Source organism: Choloepus didactylus, chromosome X (genome assembly GCF_015220235.1).
Source record: "Choloepus didactylus isolate mChoDid1 chromosome X, mChoDid1.pri, whole genome shotgun sequence".
NCBI classification, from domain to species: domain Eukaryota; kingdom Metazoa; phylum Chordata; class Mammalia; order Pilosa; family Megalonychidae; genus Choloepus; species Choloepus didactylus.
Window position 1 is genome coordinate 49500612 of NC_051334.1, and position 8170 is coordinate 49508781.

The 8170-nt window shown below is 37.0% G+C and overlaps 1 pseudogene; it reads right to left on the reverse strand.

Moving 5' to 3' along the window:
* Nucleotides 1-7270: 7270 nt before the first annotated feature.
* Nucleotides 7271-7924, reverse strand: LOC119523676 (annotated as a pseudogene).
* Between the last annotated feature and the right edge of the window lie 246 nt (nucleotides 7925-8170).

The window sequence follows — 8170 nt, forward strand, 5'->3', positions numbered from 1 at the left end:
AATAGTCTCTTCAACAAATAGTCATGGACAAAAACAGATATCCATATGCAGAAAATGAAGGTGGAGCCCTACCGCACCCCATAAACAAAAATTAACTCAATATGGATCAAAGACCTAAAAATAAGGAACAAAACTATAAAACTCCTAGAAGAAAACCGAAGGAAACATCTTCAGGACCTCATGTAAAAACAGTTTCTTAGACTTTACAACCAAAGCATGAGCAAAAAAAGAAAAAAAATAGATAAAACGGACCTCACCAAAATTAAGCATTTTTGTTCCTCAGAGGACTTTATCATAGAAGTAAAAAGGCAACTTACTCAATAGGAGAAAACATTTGGAAACCACATATCTGATAAGGGTTTAATATCCAAAATGTATAAAGAAATCTTACAATTCAACAAGACAAACAACCCAGTTAATAAATGGGCAAAAGACCTAAATAGACATTTCTCCAAAGAAGATATACAAATAGCCAATAAGCACATGAACAGTTACTCAACCTCATTAGCCATTAGGGAAATGCAAATCAAAAGAACAATGAGATACCATTTCACACCCACTAAAATGACTACTATTTAAAAAAAAACAGAAAATAACAAGTGAAGGGGGGGATGCAGAGAAATAGGAACACTTGTTCATTGTTGCTGGGAATGTAAAATGGTGCAGCCACTGTGGAGGACACTTTGGTGATTCCTCAGAAAGTTAAGTATAGAATTACCATTTGACCCAGCAATCCCATTTCTAGGTTTATACCCAAAAGAACTAAAAGCAGGGACTTGAACAGATACTGGCACACTGATATTCATGGCAGCATTATTCAAAATTACCAAAAGATGGAAACATCCCAAGCATCCATCAACAGTTGAATGGATAAATAAAATGTGGAATGGATATATACATATATATATATATACACACATACATACAATGAAATATTTTTTGGCCATAAAAAGGAATGAAGTTCTGATACATGCGACAATGTGGATGAAACTTGAAGGCATCATGTTGAGTGAAATAAGCCAGACATAAAAGGACAACTATGATCTCACTCATATGAAATAATTAGAATAGGTAAATTCATAGTCAGAGACTAGAATATAGGTTAACAGGGACTGGGGTAGGGTTAGATAATGGGGAGTTAATGCTTAATTGGTACAGAGTGTCTATTTGGGGTGATGGAAAAGTTTCGGTAATGGATGGTGGTGATGGTAGCACCCACGTTGTGAAGGTTACAATGGGAAATTTTATGTTGTATATGATACCAGAATAAAAATATTTTGAAAGCCATAGAGCTGTACAATTCAAAGAGTGAACCCTAATGTAAACTATGAACTATAGTTAATAGTATAATTACAATAAATCAATTGTAACAAAGATACACTAATGCAAAATGTTAATAATAGGGAAAACTGTGGGGGGGGTATATGAGAACTCTGCACTTCCTGCATGAATTTGCAATAAACCTACAAATGTTCTAATTTAAAAAATGAAAAAAAACACAGTGTGATACTGGCATAAAGACACACATATAGAGCAATGAAATAGAATTGAGAGTTCTGAAATAAACCCACACATCTATGGCCAATTGAATTTCAACAACGGTTCCAAGTCCACTCAGTTGGAAAAGAATAGTTTCTTCAACAAATATTGCTGGTAAAACTAGATATCCATGTGCAAAAGAATGAAATTGGACCTCTAACTTACACTCTAAACAAAAAATAACTCAAAATGGATTGAAAACCTAAATGTAAGAGCTAAAACCATTAAACTCTTAGAAGAAAATGTAGGATGAAATCTTCAGGATCTTGTTTTTGTCAATGGATTCATAGTTATAACATCAAAAGCATGAGCAACAACAAAAAACAGATTAGTTGGACTTCATCAAAATTAAAAACTTTTGTGCATCGAGGGACATTAGCAAGAAGGTGAAAAGACAACCTACAGAATGGGAGAAAATAGTTGCAAACCACATATTCAATAAGGGTTTAAAATCCGGAATATATAAAGAACTCCTACAAATTCACAACAAAAAGACAAACAACCCAATGAAAAATGGCAAAGGACTTGAATAGACATTTCTCCAAAGATACAAATGGCCAATAAGCACCTGAAATGTTGCTTAATATCCTTAGCTATTAGAGAAATGCAAATCAAAACCACAATGAGATATCACGTCACACCCACTAGGATCACTATTTTTTAATTTAAAAAAAAAACAGAAAATGACAAGCATTGCTGATTATTCGAAGAAACTGGAACTCTCATGCACTGCTGTGTGGGATGTAAAATGGTGCAGCAGCTGTGGAAAAAAACAATTTGACAGTTCCTCAAAAAGTGAAACATAGAATTATCATATGGCCCGGCAACATGAAATTACCATATGGCCTGGCAATTCCACTGTTAGGTATATAACCCCAAAGAATTGGAGGCAAGGACTCAAACTGAAACCTGAGCACCAATGTTCATAACCACATTACTCACAATAACCAAAAGGTGGAAACAACCCACGTATCTATGAAGAGATAAATGAATAAACAAAATGTGGTATATCCATACAATGGAGTATTATTCAGTCATGAAAAAGAAATGAAGTTCTCATAAATGTTACAACATGGATGAACCATGAAAACATTATGCTACATGAAATAGGCCACACATAAAAGGACAAATATTGTGTGAACCCACTTATATGAAATATCTAGAATAAACAAATTCACAATCGGTAGATTAGGGGTTACCAGGGGCTGGGGAAGGGGGAATGGGGAGTTATTGCTCAGTGGGCTAAGAGTCTTTAACAGGTGATGAAAAACTTTTAGTAAGAAAAGTGGTGATGTTAGCACAACCTCGTAAGAATAATTATTGCCACTGAATTGTGCACTTAAAAATAGTTAGAATGGGAAATTTGTATGCTTTAATGTATGTTACCACAAAACAAAAAATGGGGACAAATGTTACCAATTGGTTTAATTTAATGAAGGGAATAAGAGAGCTCTTTGTACTATTTTTGCAAATTCTTCTGTAATTTGAAATGACTTCAAAATAAAAGCTTAAAGAAATTAAAATAAAAACATAGATTACAGTTGTGACTGCAAAATGGCAGATTTGGAAAGAAAGTCTTGTGGCCCTCCCTATGCTCATCTTTGTAATAGGAGGGGATCAGAAATCAGTGCAGGGTCAAGCTCCACTTCAACCTGTGTTAATGACTGAGGCCAACAGAAATGGGGCTGGCAAAGATGGATTTTAGAAAGTTTCTTTGATTGAATGTTCTAAAAATAACCATGAATACCCCATACTAGGAATGGAACTTGGTTACTGGGGTGTCAACCAGATATCTGAAACACTAGATCATATGATAAACCTGTTCCATGATTACATATGTAGGGTTTGTATTCACGGTTCCATCCTGCCCTCATGCACACTTCACTCCTGTCTTGCAGTCCATCTGTGTGGCCTGCTTGTCCACTCTCACCAGATACTCACTGAGCCCTAGTGCCCTGCTTCCCATAGATTCCACACATAACCTTCACAAGTCCCCATTGGTCTGTTTCTTTTCCTTCTGACCCTGCTCTAACACTAGTCTACAGTACTCCACTATCCCAGCTGTGCTGATTTGGGTATTGTATGTCCCCCAGAAAAGCCATATTCTTTAATGCAATCTTGTGGGGGCAGACTGATTAGTCTGTTGATTAGGGTGGAACCTCTGATTAAATTATTTCCATGGAGGTGTGGACCCCGCCCATTCAGGGTGGGTCTTAATTAAATCACTGGAGTTCTATAAGAGAGCTCACAGACAGAAGGAGCTCAGAGCAGCTGAGAGAGACTTTTTGGAAAGAAGCTAAGATATGTAATCCAGAGTTTGCTCCCAGGAGAAGCTAAGAGCCGACACAGACCCTGATGCTTGGAGATGCTTGGAGAAGCAGACAGAAGGACATTTGGAGATGCTAAGCTAATGAGAGACAAGCCCAGAGACATTTTGGAGAAAGCCATTTTGAAACACAACCAGGGAGCAAAGGATGAGCAAGCACCAGCCACATGCCTTCCCAGCTGACAGAGATGTTCCAGACACCATTGGTCATTCTTCAGTGAAGGTATCCTCTTGTTGATGCCTTATTTTGGACACTTTTATGGCCTTAGAACTGTAAATTTGTAACCTAATAAATCCCCTTTACAAAAGCCAATCCATTTCTGGTATTTTGCATAACAGCTTTAGCAAACCGGAACACCATCTAACTCCCTTAAATATGGCCTCTCGCATCTCCCCATTGGTCAGTCTGGTTCCATTCCACCAGCTCCACCACTGTTGTGGCTTAGCCAAAGTTCATGTCTGTGCCCAGACATGATTACAGGCTGGTCTTGTTTTTGTCTCAAGCTGTCATAGTCACAGAGTGGCCTTGTCTGATGCTGCTCTGTGAAACTATTCATGTTCAGCAGAAGAATGCCAAGGCCTAGCTGTGAGGGCCAGGCCAGCTCCTGGATGTCAGGGAATGCCTTTCTCTTTTTCATCAGCTTCCCAGAATTTCCCTCATACACCCTCCCAGTTAGTCCCCACAAAAAATGTAAACACCACCCTGACTTCTATCAACCTAGACTAGATTGGTCAGTTGAACTTTATATAAATGGGATCACAAACTATGCACTCTTTTGGATCTGACTTTCAGTCATTATTATCTTTATGAGATTCACCAACATTGTTGTGTATACTTACAGTTCAGTCTTTTTCACTGCTTTCTAGTATTCCATTCTATAGACATTCCACAAATCCTTTATCCATTTTTTTGCTGATTGACCTTTTTTCCCTCCAGTTTTTGGCTATTATGAATCAAGCTGCTATGAACATGTTAATCCACAACATTTAGCACACATACATACACATTTCTGTTTGGTATATACATAGGAGTAGAATGTCTGAGTCATATGGTAGGTGTATGTTTAGCTTTTGAAGAAACTGCCAGACCATTTTCCAAAGTGGCTGTACCATTTTTGTACTTAGCAGTGCAGGAGAGTTCCAGTTGTTCCACATCCTCATGAAAACTTGGGAGCAGACTCTTCCCTTTCTTTATGTTAGACCTTTTTATCATCTCCCTTATGACTCTTACTTTCTTTTCTTTGTTTTCCATTCTTTTTGTTCCCTGTAATTCAGTAATGATGCTTTCTTGTCTAATCTTCTAGCTCACTAATTCACTCCACCTGTTTTCAGTCTGCTACTAAATCCATCTATTAATTTCTTACTTTCAGTTACAGACAGTATTTTTAGCTACAGACTTTCCATGTGGTTCTTTTCTATAGATTACAATTGTCTGATGATCTTCTCTGTTTTGTCATCTCTTAATTTGAAAACTTCAATTTAATGTTATTTTAAAGTTGGTGTCTAATAAGTCCAAAATCATGGTCAATTGAGGGTCAGTATCTATCACACATCTTTCACTTGGCACAGGTTCTTAATATGCATGGTAATTTTAAATTGGATGCTGGAAATTATATATGAGAAACTTTAGAAGCTTTGGAAGTTGATATCTCCCTCCACGGAGGATTCACTCTGTCTTCTGGCAGGCAACCAAAATAGGGGCAGATTACCTCAACCAATCAATGACTGAGTTGATTCAAGACTGGGTTGCAGTGTTTATGAGGTTTCACCAACTTCTAGACTGCCTCCAGTCTCAGGTGAAGTCCTCCAAGGGTCCCAAGTATAAATCTGGGGTATTTAATCTGGTGGGTCTGTTTTCCTTGGTTCATTCTTTAAGTTACCATGTTTAGCTCAGAGCCCTAATGCTGCAGTGACAGCACACAATGCATAGGTTGGTACCAGCAGCATTAAGGAGAAGATTTTCTAGTCAATGGAATATTCTAGTTAATAGAGTTAATGTATGTGGTTGTGGCCCTAGAGTATTATAAAATGCAGCTCACACTGGAACTGTCTGGCACATACAATCATGTTGTGGAATTATAGAATTGTAGATGACTGGAAGTCAAATTCATTGTTCTTCAGAAACAAAACGCATTTTAGAATCTGTCACCACCAGATGGTCTTTATTTTAAACAATGCTTATTGTGATAATGTATATGTGCTGAAATGTTAGTTTATGGCCTTGCTTTATGGGAGCCTTTACCATAACAGTTTCCTCTTTGTGTTTCCCTTTTCTATCTAGAAATGCAATATTGCTGAAATTTATGTTGAAAGGAAGTAAAACTTGTAGGTACCTAGTTTATGTCCTGGAACACTGTGTGCTAGGCAAATGTTGACCCCGTCCCTTTTTTTTTTTTTTTTTTAAAGACAATTCACTGTACACATTTTATTTACAGTTTTGTACACTGTCTTAATATGAATGGGACTGCTTCTCTACTTGAGCCATTTTAACCAAAGCAAAATAACCTAAGTAATACAAAGTGTTAAAATACAGCATAAAGATACAAAAACAGACATTCTAATTCTAGTTAGAAATGTAATTGTGATGTTACATTTTTAAAAGTCCACAATTATGTTTAGGAAATAACACAAACATAGATCACTGATTTGAATGAAATGCATAAATTTGTAGCAAAGCTTTGTAGTTACAAAAAATAAAAACAAAAACAAATTACCAAAGAATGCACAAATTGATGTTTATTCCACCTTTGTGTCATATTCCTGGATCCTTCACCAATGTTACATGAAGAAAAAAACAAAAGCAAAACAAAATTAATAACTGAAATCAGAATCACTAATGTTATCAAGTAGGGAAACAAATAAATTAAAATCTAGCAGCCATCAGCAAGAGTACAGCAAAGACAATGCTGTAAAAAGAAACAAAGAAAATTTCTAGAAAACTGTATGCATCATATTCTTCCAAACCAGCAAAATATGCTCCTGCATACAATGGAACATAGAATTTTTTTTTCCTTTAAGGTATAAAAATGCAAGTTCTTAGAAAGGAAAAAAAAAATGCAAGTTCTTTTTTGAATATTGTGGCTGGGTAAATGTGTTTGTAATGTAATTCTACTAAGCTATTACAGAGTGGGCCAGGAACACATTCATGGATTCTGGGGATGATATGTACTGTAATTCTTTGATTGGGCTAGTGGATACGCTAGCCAAAATTTTAAAAATAATAATAATATATGAACACAGAAGTATAAGACAAAGGCGAATGAGACTTCTCTTATATCTTAGCAACATTTAGATGAAAATCAAATTTAAATGCAGTCCACTCTGCTTTTAAAGAGGCTTTGGTTCAGCTTCCAGATCTCGATTGCTTGACACAGTCTCCTATGAGAATACTCAGAAAGTGTCTTCTTAAACAACAAAACTGTTTTTAGTGGTAGAGCCGCTCTTAGTAGCTGTGTCTGCACAGGACTGATAACCAATCACTATCTTTGGAGGAAGTCCTTACCTTTCCTTGTATACCCTCCCTATATGGGTAACAGCTTCTCTGTTTTCACATTCAGTAGTCCATATTGCTATCTTATCACCTTTAGTTCTAACATTAACAAAGGCTCCACATACATCATCACTGTAGTCATCAAAAGATTCTCCAATAAGGCACAGCAGTGTCTCTAGCCAAAAGCGATCAAGGTCACTTCGTCTCTGCTGTTTGTTCAATGTAATTAGCCATCGTCCTCCTCTTTTGTTTTTTTCATCTTCCCACATAGGCTCAATACCATCCTTAAAAAGTGAGTAGTCACAGCCAGGCATTAAATTACTAGACAACTGGATATTGTTGTACAGAGCCCAAAAGTCTTCAACAGTATCAAACTTAGAGATCAGTCAAAGGTTTTCTTGCCAAGTTTTGCTTTTATCATTTTTGAAGGACCAAATTGCCCATCTGTTCTGTAGTGGATGTTTAATATAGTGTTCTGGGTTAGCAACCTCCTGATTAGATTCTGTTTTCCCTTCTTCTGTAGGTGGGGGATTAGGAGTTGGGGTGGTTTCCGGTTCCACAGTTGCCATCTTAGATCGATCTGCCCCCCTTTTTGATTAATATTGCTAGTGAGTGTTAATCCAGACCAAGGTCATGAAGATCAACTGAACCCCTACTAGTTGTGAGGCACTCTGAGGGACAGCCATGGACATGATGGTGAGTAGGACTGTCTCTTCATTACTAGGCTGAGGTTGGATTGAATTCTGTTCAGCATTCCTTGTAGAGCCATTAAAGGTTTTTGAGTGGCTGAAGAATAGGAGGTGGAAAGGGCTACA